The sequence below is a fragment of the Protopterus annectens genome, chromosome 3.part1, assembly GCF_019279795.1.
Source record: "Protopterus annectens isolate FY-2018-M chromosome 3.part1, PAN1.0, whole genome shotgun sequence".
NCBI lineage: Eukaryota > Metazoa > Chordata > Ceratodontiformes > Protopteridae > Protopterus > Protopterus annectens.
The window spans coordinates 900,890,737-900,905,112 of NC_056732.1; positions in this window are offsets into that span (position 1 = coordinate 900,890,737).

A 14,376-nucleotide genomic window follows, 5' to 3' on the forward strand; every position below is an offset into this window, starting at 1 on the left:
CAGTAATATCCAAGGCTTAAGTCATGATTTACTGCTGCTTTGACTTGTGGGTATTTGTTAACATCATTGGAATGTGGCAGTATAACCAAGCTTCCACATTCTTGGTTTTCTTACAGCAGCATTTACCCCTGCATCATGAGTTGTATCCTAACCTCTGTTAAAGAGATGTTATTTCACTTTATATATTTCTCCATTTATTCTACCTTTCTTTGGAATAGCTCATACTCTGTTTTGCTTGATTTTTTACAAAAGGACATCAGTAGATTTTAATGAATTTCGCTGGATTTAACTTTTTTTGTTGCCATTCATTACAAGGACCTCAGTTTCACATTTTCAAATTTCAGATACCTGTTATTCTGCCTTCAGCTCCTGAAATGTCATTAATGAACTTCTATGGGCCTTTTTCCTTCAATCATGGTCATTTAACCTATGTTTTGTGAGCATTGGATTTTTATGGACTTTTAACTTTGCAACTACAGTGGCATTGTTTTTGGTCATCTTGTTGTTCATAACAATTATCTTTACATATTTCAAGTGGGGCTGAACTGAGAGTGTTAGTCTTGCAGTTAATTATAAACATCATTCAGTGCAGCGGAATCTGTTTTTCTGTTGTTTGGCCAGTCTGCTGGCCTTGTTATTTTGTTTAGTTCTGTATTTTTACAAACTGTGGCTTACCTGCAGTTATGCTGTTTCAGTTCTCAAGGTTTATTCAATATACTTCACTAGTGCTGTACTGTTTTTTTTTTGTGCTATATCACTAGAATACCTCCTTTTGGAGGCATAAAGATGGGTTTATTATAGTTACTATGATGACTGTTTTCACTACATCTGTTGTTGAATGCATTGATTTGTTTTGTGTTTTTGGCAATTTTTGGAAAAAAATATTCATAGTTTAGTTGAATAATGCTAAATTATTTACAGTAGTTTACACATATTAATTCTTCTTCTCCTTGCTTCACTTTGAAGCCTGTGTCCCTGCTTAAGTAATTAAGCAGTTAAGGTTCTAAATAAGGATCTGTGAGCATTCTGAAGTCATGTATCGTAACTACTTTGTCACTATCTTCTCTCCACTGTCTAAACATGACAGATAGATGCTATTCATCTCTCAAAGGCTAGAAGGAAACAAGAAACTCACTGCAGCCACATGTCTCGTGCAGCTCAAATGACCAAAAATTACAGACCTCAAATTACCAAAAATTGCAATATTCCCTGATTTTAGGATCCCATTCCTAGTCTGACTCATAATTGATTATGATTGTGGCATTTGGCCTGTCTGAGAGTAGGACTAAGCATCCCTTGTTGACACTCAGTGAATTCAGATGATGTCCTCATGACCATAAATAAACTCTTGACAGCAGACAAAAGCATTCCAAAGTGAACACCCTTGGCACAGTCCTACATTTCAATGAAATCTTCTATTAAAAATGACTGTGATGTTTTGGAAGTATGTTTTTGGTAGGAACCCTAACAATGCCTAAACTAGAAAACAATTAATCTTTTTCTAGAGACATTCTGCAAGTCTTGACCTAGATAAAATAGAAATGACTCTATTTAAAGCCGCTCCATCAACTGTCATAGTTTAGACTTGGAAATTGTATAAAATCTGTGAAAGGAATGATTCTTGGTGCCAAAATTCCAATGGTACAGATAACTTCAAAACACATATACTATCCTAGTCCAAAGACATTATAACTGCTAGCTTGACATACCTTAAAATTTAATGAAGAAAAATAAAGGACCATTGGACTGGTCTGGAATCAGTCCTTGAGGAAGAGATAACTACAAATTCTGCCTACTTACCAGAATAAACAGAGGAATCTAATATATGTTTTAAATGAATGAGTGATAAGATATTGGCTGATATCACTTGCATCCATTCACTGAGCAGACCTTCAGTGTATGAATACCATGCTTGACAGTATACCTATGGGAATGAATAGAAGATTAACTCTAAAATGCAAAAGGTTGTCTCTGCTGGTGTTATCATATAAATGTTATCATTCCTGAAAGCAGATTTTATGCATAAGCCAGTTTTCTTCATCTTCAACTTGGGTCTGTTTAAAAAAGGGGTATATCTTATCTGTAAGGAACCCATAATAGCCTCCCTTTATGCACATCATCCCAGTTTCAGCACTCAAAAATGTAAATAAATAATCTTGCTTGTCTTGTGGCATAAGTCCTTGAGAAACTTGACCATAAGCAAATGGATTGTCTGTTCCTTGCTAACAGTTCTCTTCTTTCATTATCCAAGCTGAAAGGGCTCCCTTTGCTTTTAAAGGGAGCAGCCAGAAAGCCCTGTCATTAACAAATGCCTGGCAACTAGTTGATAAGGAAGTCTACCACTAAGAAAAGTCCTGTATAAACAAAGATTCTGTTACTATGATGCTGAGTTTCAAAAATACTACAGACTAGAAGCCAGTGTTATTCAACTTTTTATCCAGCTGAGATAACTACGGCTGTCTTACAGTATACTCCTTCAGATGTGTGGCTTGTCTAATACAAGATCTACACTAGTGTTTTTGCAAGGATGGTCATGAGGGTCCAGTCAGCCAGTTGGGGGTAGTTTCTATGTGTAACTGAATACCATCCAGTCGCGATCTGGAGCACAGGGGTCCAATGAAATAATGTAAAGGACCATCCTCATTTGAATTCATTATCCCTGCATGAAGTGAACATGAACTGCAGTACTGCAGAAGTCTGCATTGATTTTAAGCAAATTGAGAATGGAAAATACAATGCAATTTTAATCCTCCTTGACCCTTCCAATTATATCTGATACCATCTATGTCCACATTTTCCTAGACAATGCTATTTGCAGTGGTGGTAGCTTATAGTAGTCTATGCTCGTTCAGTAATCATTTTAATAGCAATCACATGATCACTGACATAGTGCATGGGGTTTTCTTATGGAACCTTGCTGTTGACTATCTTTGCTGATCAAACATTGTACACAGGTAAGAAAAAAAATACTCAGTATATAAGAAACACCATCATGCTATACCACTTCGATCTAGATAATGTAAAGTTAAAGCTTCTGGAAAACTTTAACAAAAGGGATAAAAGGCTTACAGCAGTAAATGTATTAATAACACAAAGCGTAAGGTATAGCTGTTTGGTGTGTAAATTTCCTATGACAGTGGTAATATGCACATTGGAATTCACCACTAGGAAGGAACTGTAGAACAGGATATTAGAATAATAAACTGTTCAGGACTTCATAGATCAAGGCTTGCCTGAAAATACACAAATTTCCTACCTGCACTTAAAATGATCTTGTGTAGAGGGGAAAAAACCTTGCTTCAGTTTAGATTATCTAAGTTTTATTAGTAGCTAACTTGTTGGAGAAACTGTGTGGCTCAGTTGCACGAGAAGTTGGGAAGGGGCTGTTGGAAACTCCTGGTGTCTGGCTGGTGTGTGATTCTCAAACAATCTGGAAATATATCACTTATTGATAAGTATATTTCTTCTCATTTTAACCTTTCAGAGTTCTGCACTGTCTTAATTTTGCCTGACTGAATTGTTTTATATATTTTCTGGCATTGTTTTCTGTTTCTCATCTGTCCTGAAACTGTTTTCCCCTCCCCCCCACCCTATTCTTGTGGTGTTGTTATAGTTGGTGGCTTTACAGTTGCCTGCCACTACTGCAAATATGATTTAGAGACCCCCTCCAGTCTGATGTTCACTCTACTTAATACAGAGAGAACATTTGAGAAGGCCAACCCACTTAGGTTCTTAACCTTGTTTTTTTGTCTGAATTTTTATTCTGCTCCACACTTTACTTTAAAAAAAATCCACTTTATTTTGCTTTTGCATCTTCTTAAAAGTACTCAGTTGTATTTATTCTGCTCCATTTATTTCTGCTTGGTAGTAGCCTGATTAAATTGGTACATTACCGTTATTGGGAAAACAGTTTTAAATGCGGTTAGACAGCTCTGAATGCAGTGTCTTTTCATGTGTTTGTCTGATGATATGACTAGGTAATTGTAAAATACAAAAGGTATTTCTCTTTTGGAAACATATTGTACATTTAATTTGTAAACCCATACATGTTCTGCTCAAGAACGGAAACGCATGTCAAGACACTGTATTCAGAGCTCATCAACCAGGTTGATGTTGTTTGCCTGTTAAAAGGATAGTTAAAAAATAAAAGAAATTCTGGATGATGTGAAACCTTTTCTCCTATCACATAGAATAAAAAATATACAAATACACGTAGGGTGCACATGCAGTTACCCTAAAGACAGCCGAAAGGATGCGATCGTCATCCTAGAAACAACTGTTTGGTAGTACGAGGTTTCTTTTAAAAGCACCATGTACTGCTTTGAGAAGGAATCATTGACAACGGGAACAAGCGTTGTATATAAATTCATGTCGGTTTTATTTTACAAAGTGAGTAAACATGTAATGTGAAGCCTGAACCCCATCAGAAAGGTTGTGTTTTCCAAGCATTTCGGAAAGAAAAAAAACACGTACATAGTCATTTTCATGTGATATCACTTGAATGTGATTGCACTAGCCCCTTAGAGAAGAAAAATCCATTTGAATAAAGAAAGTGTGAATGATATGACAGTGTTAAGTTGGCATTCATTCAACAACATTGTGATTTCTACTGTCAGATGTCTTTCACAGCAATAGTTAAAAATGAAAACATTCTGTCTGAAGAGATCTGTCACTGTTTTTCTCCCTGTGTAAGTTATCGGGAGAATAGTTTTAGAGCGACCGTTCAGCTGCAATCTAATTCTTGCACTTATTTGTTAACCACATATCGATAGAGTGAATAAAGTTAATACAGTTAATTTCTTTCTTTTACAATTCATTATTTAAACAGATTACAAAAATATCCAGTCGCAAGATATGTCAAGGAAGTGGATTACAGCTGAAGGATCATGTTGACACTTGTTGTCCCGATAATGGAAAAGTACCATTAAATTGTAGCTGTAATTCTAAGCCTTTTGGTTTAAGCACTTGGGCTCCAGACCAGTTGTTTTACATTAAGAAGGTTTGTGGTCTGCACTGTTGTGGGAGGAGAGGCTAGATTCTGCCCTTCTGAGCTGGGAATTTCTGGTTAAAGGCTTAATGTGCCTGCTTATTTGAACTGTTTTTTTCTGAAATTGGTGTGCCTTGTTTGGTGTAGCATAGACAAGATTCAGACATTTTGAATCTAGCTTTGTTTGTATAACTTGAGCACTAATCCAGGCCATTTTTTTGGAGAAGGTTCCCCTGCACCCTAGTAGTAGGAGTGTGCTGTTAGAACTTGTCTGATTGAAGACTGGTGGAACAGGGCTCAGTTTTGAGCTTTTTTACTGGTTAATTAGGTAATTTGTTTAAATCAGTTTGCTTGTTTTCTATTGTTATATAAAAGCATTGCACTTTATTCATCTGCTTTTACTGTATTTATGTTTCTTCCTACTTTATTATTTATTTTGCTTTTGCTGCTTGTTCTTAAAGGTACTTAATTGCATTTATTCTGCTACATTTATTACTGCTTGTTAGTAGCCTGATTAAATTGTAACTGTTTTTCTAAGCTATTGTTTGAAGCACTTGGGCTTCAGACCAGTTGTTTTACTTTAAGAAGGTTTGTGGTCTGCACTCTTGTGGGAGGAGAGGGTAGATTCTGCCCTTCTCAGCTGGGAGTTTCTGATTAAAGGCTTATTGTGCCTGCTTATTTGAACTGTTTCTTTCTGAAATTGGTACACCTTGTTTGCTGTAGAATATATTAAATTCAGACCTGCTAAATCTAGCTTTGGTTGTATAACTTGAGCAATCCAGACCATCTTTTTTTTGGATAAAGTTCCCCTGCACCCTAGTGGCAGGAGTGCACAGTTAGAACTTGTCTGCTTGAAGACTGCTAGAACGGGGATCCTTTTTTAGCTTTTTATTGGTGAATTGGTTAATTTGTTTAAATCAGTTTGCTCATTTGCTACTGTTATATAAAAAAATACACTTCATGCATCACCACTTAGCTGGGGTTAAACTATTCCCGGCACCATAAAGTCTGCTCTTTAAATTTTCCCTTAAAACTAGCCAGATTTTTAGTTTTAGCACTCAAATCTGTTTCTTTGAGCTCAGCATTTGTTCAGAACTCATTGTAAGCACTAAATAAGCTACAAATAACTACAGTGCTCAACTTTTCTCACTTGTCTAGAGGAAAACAATTTTTAGTACATAATAAATAAGCATCTATCCAGGCATGTCTAAGGGTCAGCTCTCAGTGTTTTCTCCTGTCTACCTGATGAATCTGGGCATCTTGGGGCAATGCAGCAATTGCCTCATGTACACAGACAACCCTCTCCTCCTACCACCCAGCACTACAACCTGTGAGAGATGCACTTATATAGCCAAACTGGAAGCAAAGCTCTCTTCACCCAAGACTGGACAAGACAGTCAAGAGGAGAAGGTAAACACTTGCACCACACCACACTCATCACATAGCCCCTCAAAACCTACACCACCAAAACAGACACATAGAAACACAAAACACACACCTACATTCGCAGAGGCTCTCAATAAAAATCTGCTCAAGCAACAGAGACCTCCAAAGCAGAAATGCAAGCAACCCCCACCCCCCAACACAACACAAATGACACATAGCCACAAACTCAGTGTGCCACACAACCACAGCCCATAAGGCATAACAAAGTACCCAACACTCTAGTCATAGGTGACTCTATAGTCAGGCACACTGATGTTCCACTCACCAGGCTAAACAAGGAGAAAGTTATTGTCAGCTGCCTGTTAGGTGCCAGGATCAACCACATAATGCATGCACTCAGGTCACTCCACAACAAGAACAAATATGACTCTGTCATTGTCAATGTTGGAGTGAATGACCTGAGATGTACCTCCCTGGACTACATGAAAAGAGACATGGAGGAGCTCTCCGATGTTGTAGCCCAGGCAGGTATAACCCTAGCCCTGAATAGCATCCTGCCATCACCCAGAATGATACCACAGTACAAGGACAAAATGATTGACGTCAACAGTTGGCTAAGATTCTTGTGTCATTCTAAGGGGATCCAGTATCTGCCTGCCTGGGAAGACATGATCAACAGACCATGATGCTTTGCCAGAGATGGCCTGCACCTGTCACCATTGGGATTCTGAATACTGGCTAAGGCTTTTGCCACCTCTATAATGCCTTTTTAGGCAAGGTTCAAATGACAAATTCACCACCAAAACAGGTACAAGCAAGCAACATCTGAGGGTAATGCTACTCAATGCTAGAAGTCTAAACCTCAAAATGCATTCACTCGGAGCACTCCTTAAAATGGAGAACATTGACATCTGTGCAGTGACAGAGACCTGGTTCAAGGCTCCACAAAGCACCCCTGCATTACAAGGCTATAATTCATACCACACCTTTCGGCCACCTAACCTGGACCAAAACACTAAAGGTGGAGACTTGTCCATATCCATTAAGGATATCCACACCTCCAGGCTAGATGCTCAACATAATGCATCTGAGATTATCCAAGACTAACTAACTCTGGGCAAGACCACAATCCAAATTGTAACTTGCGACAGATCCCCCACCATGCCACAGGATTCCCACTCCTCATTTCTTGATACACTGGAAAATATTAGAGTACAACCCAACACCCTCATAATGGGTGATTTCAACTACCCCACTATTAACTGGGAAAACTACTCATGTATCAACTCTTTTGCTCAACGTTTTCTGGAATTCATAAATTCCAATGTCTTGGATCAACTTATCCACACCCCCACCAGGGGAAGCAATATCCTAGACCTAGTCATTACCAACATGGGCAACTGGTGTACAACACCAGAGGTCATTTCCTTGTTGGTCAGATCCAACCACAAGCTAATCACTCTAGACACCCTCATCCCACCCCCAACCCTCATTAGGGAAACCACCATAAAATATTTCTCCAAATCCAACTTCACGCTTCTTAAGACAGAAGTGGCAAACTTCACGACACCCTTACAGATGGACAATAGAGGTATGACTGCTGAATTTTACACAAATGCACTTTATAAGCACTTACACGAGTGCATGGATCATTCTATCCCTAACAGAACCAAGATGCTATCCTCCAAAAAAAAGGAAGCCAATCTGGTGATCCCCTGCCATAAACAAACTCTACAACAGAAGAAAGAAACTGTTGCAAAAAAAGAGTAAAATCCCATGATTGGAGGAACTCCCTGGTCAGCCTCAGTAAGAAGCTGAGATCCCTCATAAAATCCTCCAAAGCTAGTTACAAAAAAATTACCACTGATTCTAAAGACAACCACAAAGCATTCTATAGTTATAAAACTGAGAAATAATTTATTGAAATAAAGTTAAACGTTGACAGATTCAAATAACGTTTTTCGTCCAACTCGATGATTAGACGTCTTCAGACAAACTGGCAAACATCTGAGAAGTAGTACAAACTTGTTTATATAGCTGAATTTACTTGATTTTCCTGCCATGATTAAAAACCATGATGTGATTTCTTAAAGTGAAACTACTACTAAAATTTTAAAAAATTATAAACCTTGGTATTGTAGATGTTCGATGCATTACACTTAAAAAATCTGTTCCTATAGATTATTGTGGCTATTGAAGGAGAATATTTATTTATTAAAATTTAAAAATAAAAAATTAAAATTTTAAATTAATTATATTATAATATAATAGCTACAATATTAAAAAATTAACATAAACATTTTTTTCTTAATATTGAAGAAATGAATGATTATTTCAGACACATCAATGAGCATTTCTCATTTAGGCCAGTTAACAATTATAGTAATAATAAAAAATAGATATTGTTCCATTTAATGAATTATTTCACAATTCACTTACATAATTTTATTACATTTTCATTATAATTCTTTAATAATAATATTCTTATTATTTATTTTTCATCATTCTCATCTTTCATCAATTTTCATTTTTTCATTTTTTACTTTTAGTTTTCTGCACATCACTATTATACTGAACATGGAATGCTCTCTTGTTCAAATTATTCAAACATTTAAATAATCATTCATTTCATCAATTTTAAGAAAAAAACTTTTATGTAAATTTTTTTTAATATTGTAGCTATTATATTATAATATAATTAATTTTTAATTTTTAATTTTTATTTTTAAATTTTAATAAATAAATATTCTCCTTCAATAGCCACAATAATCTATAGGAACAGATTTTTAAGTGTAATGCAACGAACATCTACAATACCAAGGTTTATAATTTTTTTAAATTTTAGTAGTAGTTTCACTTTAAGAAATCACGTCATGGTTTTTAATCATGGCGGGAAAATCAAGTAAATTCAGCTATATAAACAAGTTTGTACTACTTCTCAGATGTTTGTCAGTTTGTCTGAAGAAGTCTAACCATCGAGTTGGATGAAAAGTATTATTTGAATCTGTTAACGTTTAACTTTATTTCAATGATTATTTTTCAATTTAAAGTTCATTCTATAGCTATGTCAAGAATCCCAATGGCAACACTCAGATCTGCTCTGAGTTACAGCACAATGACACTAAATATACAGAACCAACTGATACTGCCAACATTCTGGCAGATAGATTCAGTGCTAATTTTACCCCTCTCTCACCCCCTAAAAGGCCCATCTCTATACCGGAAGAATGGAAATTTCCTGTTATCATGGCTGCACAGGTATAAACCACACCCTCCAAAGCCAAAACCAAAGCATGCATGGGACCTGACAACATCCCAGGCTGTGTTTTACATGAACTACAGAATGAACTGGCACCCCACCTAAGCACCATGTTCAGTCATAGCCTCACCTCAGGCTTTGTGCCCACTGAATGATGCACAGTGATGGTTATCCCACTCCACAAAGGGGGAGCCACCACGTACCCTGGGAACTACCACCCCATTAGCCTAATGAGCCTGGTCTGCAAGGACATCTAACATATCAGCATGGGACTTATAAACAAAGACATTGGTAATCTCCAAACTCTGGACCCCACCCAGTTCAGGTTTGTAAAAGGCAAATCATGTCTTCTAAACCAGTAAACTTCTTTGCAGTAGTCACCAAAGCCATAGACGAGGGTAAGGTGGTTCACGCAGCCTAACTAAATCTCGCCAAGGCTTTTGACACCATCCCCAACTCTGGAATTATAGATAAACTCACTAAACTAGCTATAAATCCCTATGTCACAAGATGGGTTGCCAACTGGTTCACTGACAGAACCCACACTTGTGAAAGTAGCAGACTCCAAATACAACTTCAGTCCAGTGACAAGTGGAGTACCACAGGGTTCAGTCCTGGGCCCTCTCCTGTTAGGTATCTAATTTTCTGAAGTACAGGCTAACACAGAAGGTCTTTGGCTAATGAAGTTTGCAGATGACTGCAAACTAAGAGACATAATCGAAACTTCTAATGATGTGGACATCCTGCAAAAGGGCCTCACTGAGACAGATGCCAGGTGTCAAAGCCATGGTCTCAAGCTCAATGCCAAAAAGTGCATTGTCATCCCCTTTGGTAAAAACTCTGTACTTATGAACTGCCACATAGGTGGTAGTCTGTTTAACACTGAAAGTGTGATGCGAGACATTGGGACACAGGTGGACAGTAGTCTCTCCTTTGATAATAACATCGCCTCAGGAAATCCTTCTATGTGGCACATCTCATCACAAAAGGTTTCTCATCCAGGAAAAAAGAGGTCATTGTTCCCCTCTACTCATCACTCATTAGACCCATTATTGAGTAAAACATACCTTTTGGTAAGTACCTCTCAAGACATCTACAACAACTGGAAAGGCCGCAGAAATACATCACAAATACTTACTGGCCTCAAACAGATGCCCTACGTAGACCGTCTCAAAAAACTACATCTTTACTGTATCGCATATCGCCTACTCTGAGGTGATCTCTGCCTAACATGGAAAGCTATGTCAAACCCAGAGCTGTTGGACATGCTCCACTTAAAGAAATCCCAATCCCTCCAAGCTACATGCTCTAGGGACCTAAACCTTGTCACTACAATAAACAGAACATGCTGGAGGGATAGATTCCTGTCCCAGAGACTTCCCATTACTTTGGAACAGACTACCTATCTATATCAAACAAAGCTCCTCATTAGCACTCTTCAAGAAAAATCTTGATGATTGGATGAGAAATAGGAAATTCACCCCGGGAATCACCTCTGGGGCTCTGCTCAACAGGGTCACAGGAAAATAATTTTCTTGGGTGGTGAAAGCCAGGGTACCTTTTTGGCTAAGCTTATGTAGGCCCTAGGGCCAATAGCCTAGTACCTACCTATAAACCTATGAACCTATGAAAGGAGACAGCATCTTACATCAGCTCACCTATACTGGGGGGAGGGTTGTGGCTCCTTACTCATAACCATTCCTTACCTGATGGAAATCAGTGAGTGCATACCAGTTATGAGCGGGTTGTAGATGACAAAAATTATACATACATCATTTTTGCATTATTAATATAAACGTGGAAAATATCTAATATCATTCATATCTTTTTGCAAGCACTCCTTAATAACACCAGTTCTGTATATCCAGTACTTACCATTTCACTACTTATTCATAGCGAATCATTTTAGCTTGTAAATGCCACCTTACTGCCTTAGTTTTAGATACGTATCTGGATCAGGACTTCAGAAGTTAGACTTTGAAAACACTGATGAGTATACTTGTTTCAGGAGTACAGGGAAGCTGAATGTAAAGGTGAGCATACTCTCAGTGGATGCAAAGGAACTCTGATTTCCTAACAAGTACACTTTTTTAGGAAACAATGAGTACAAGGGTTTTAGTTTAGGAACACTAGGACAATAGATCATGCAGACTTCTTATAGGTTCATAGGTTCATAGGTTCATACTAGGCTATCTGCCCTGGGGCATTTATAAGTCTAGCCCGATTGTGTTTGGCTTACGCCACCCCTTGATTTGAGTATACTGTGCCCTTTTTAAAGTTTAGTTTACTGTGCCACTGTCTAATAGTGACACGGAAGTAATCCCCGGGACAAACCTACGATCCCCCATCCACTCATCAAGATTCTTCTTGAAGAGAGTCAGTGAGGTGCTCTGCCTAACATGAATTAGAATTCTATTCCAGAGCGAAGGGAGCCTCTGAGTTATGAATCTGTCCCTCCAGCATGTTCTATTTATTTCTGTGCTGAGGTTCAAGTCCCTCGAGCGCGTGGCTCTAAGGGATTTAGATTTACTGAGGTGGAGCATGTCCATTAATTCTGGGTTGGACATAGCTTTATATGTCAGGCATAGATCGGCGGTATGCAACTGAGTAGAGCTGGAGTTTTTTTAACTGAGCAGCATATGGCATCTGTTTGAGTCCCTTGATCCTCCTGGTGAGGTACTTTTGGGGTCTTTCTAATTGCTGCAGGTGTTGGGTAAGGTACATCCCAAAGGGGGCATTGTATTCTATGATGGGTCTGATGAGGGCTGAATAAAGGGGCACAATTACCTCTCTTGATCTAGATGTGAATCCTTTCATGATGAGGTGGGCCATGTAGAAGGTCTTTCTAACCACTTTGGCAATGTGGTTGTCAAAGGAGAGATTGCTATCAACTTGGGTCCCCAGATCCCTAATTACTTTCTCTGTACTTAATGGGTTACCACCTATGTGGTAATTTGTGGGCACATTGTTTTTGCCAAAGGGTATGACTATACACTTTTTGGCATTTAGCTTTAGACCATGGCTCTGGCATCAGTTATCCATCTCTGCGAGACCTTTTTGAAGGATGTTTATGTCAGCTGGAGAGTCGATTATGGCGCCCAGTTTGCAGTCATCTGCGCCCTCGGTGAGCCATAGTCCTCCCACATTGGCCTGTACCTCAGAAAAGTAAATACCGAACAAGAGAGGTCCCAGGACAGAACCTTGTGGGACGCCACTTGTGACCGGTTTCGAGTCTGACATGACTCCAGCAACTCTGACTCTGTGGGTTCTGTCTTTGAGCCAGTTTGTGACCCATCTTGTGACATAGGGGTTTATATTTAGGCTGGATAGCTTATCTATGATGCCCGAGTGGGATATTGTGTCAAATGCATTTGTGAGGTCCAGATAGTCTGTGTGGACTACCTTCCCTTCATCTATGGCCTTGGTGACTGTTTCGAAGAAGTCAACCAGGTTCAAATGGCAGGATCTGCCCTTGACGAAGCCAAATTGGGTAGGATCTAGTGTCTGTAGGTCCCCAATGTCCTTGTTTATGAGTTCCATGATGATCCTCTCCATAGCCTTGCATACTAGGCTAGTCAGGCTTATGGGGAGATAGTTTCCAGGGTCCCACCTTTGTGGAATGGGACCACTGTTGCTGTACGCCATTCTTTGGGCACATATCCTGTAGTGAGGCTGAGATTGTACAGCAGTTTTACTTGTGGGATTAGTTCTTCTTGGAGTTCATGTAGAACACAACCCGGGACGCCATCTGGTCCCATGGAAGCAGTGTTTTTGCTTTGGAGGGTGGCCTTCACCTGAGCATCAGAGATGTTTGGGAGGCTGCACTCTGCCGGGATAGATACTTGCTCTTTTGGGGAGGGTGAAGAAGTTTGTACTGAACCTGTCTGCCAGGATATTGGCGATGTCTGTGGGTTCAGTGTATTTTTTGTCTTTTAGAATCAACTCAGAACAAGTCTGGGAGTTGCATCCCAGGTTCTTAACATAACTGAAAAAAGCCTTATGATTGTCTTTAGTGTCCTGTGCAATTTTTCTCTCGAAGCTGGCCTTGGAGGATTTTACGAGAGATTGTAATTTTTTGCTAGTACTGATCAGAGATGCCTTCACTTTCAGGGATTTTGCTCTATCATGTAGTAGCTTCCTCCTTCTGTTGTACAATTTATTTATGGCTGGGATCCACCAGACTGGACGCCTGCCTTTGGATGATTGGGTCTTGATTTTGTTTGGGATAGCATGATCCATGCATTCCTGGAGATGTCCGTAGAATGCGTTTATATATTAAAAAAATCCGCGGTATATCCTGACTATACTTCTCACATAGGGAGGCATGGGTTTTAGGGCAAGCATCCCTGAACTTTATTGAATAAATTAACTAATATCAGAGTATGTATTACGAGACTTTTCATGAATTTAAATCCAGACTTAAGGAATGATTCATTTTGAACTTTTTTTTCCTGAGACCATTGAATAACCTAATTTTGACTTAACTCTGCAGTCAGGATATACCGCGGATTTTTTTAATATGTGATAGACATTTCCTATCTCACATCCTAGGATCTGAGTGATAAATAATTAAAATATGCTGCGGCATCAGTGGCCATAGCAACAAAATGGGTGGGGGGGTCAGAAGAAGCTGAAAAGTAAGATAGAAGGGGAAACAGTAGAACAGGTTAACATTTTTGAGTATGGCGTTGAAGAAGGGAAGCCTGGATTATGAAATCAAAAGTAAAATGAGAGCTGTTGCAAC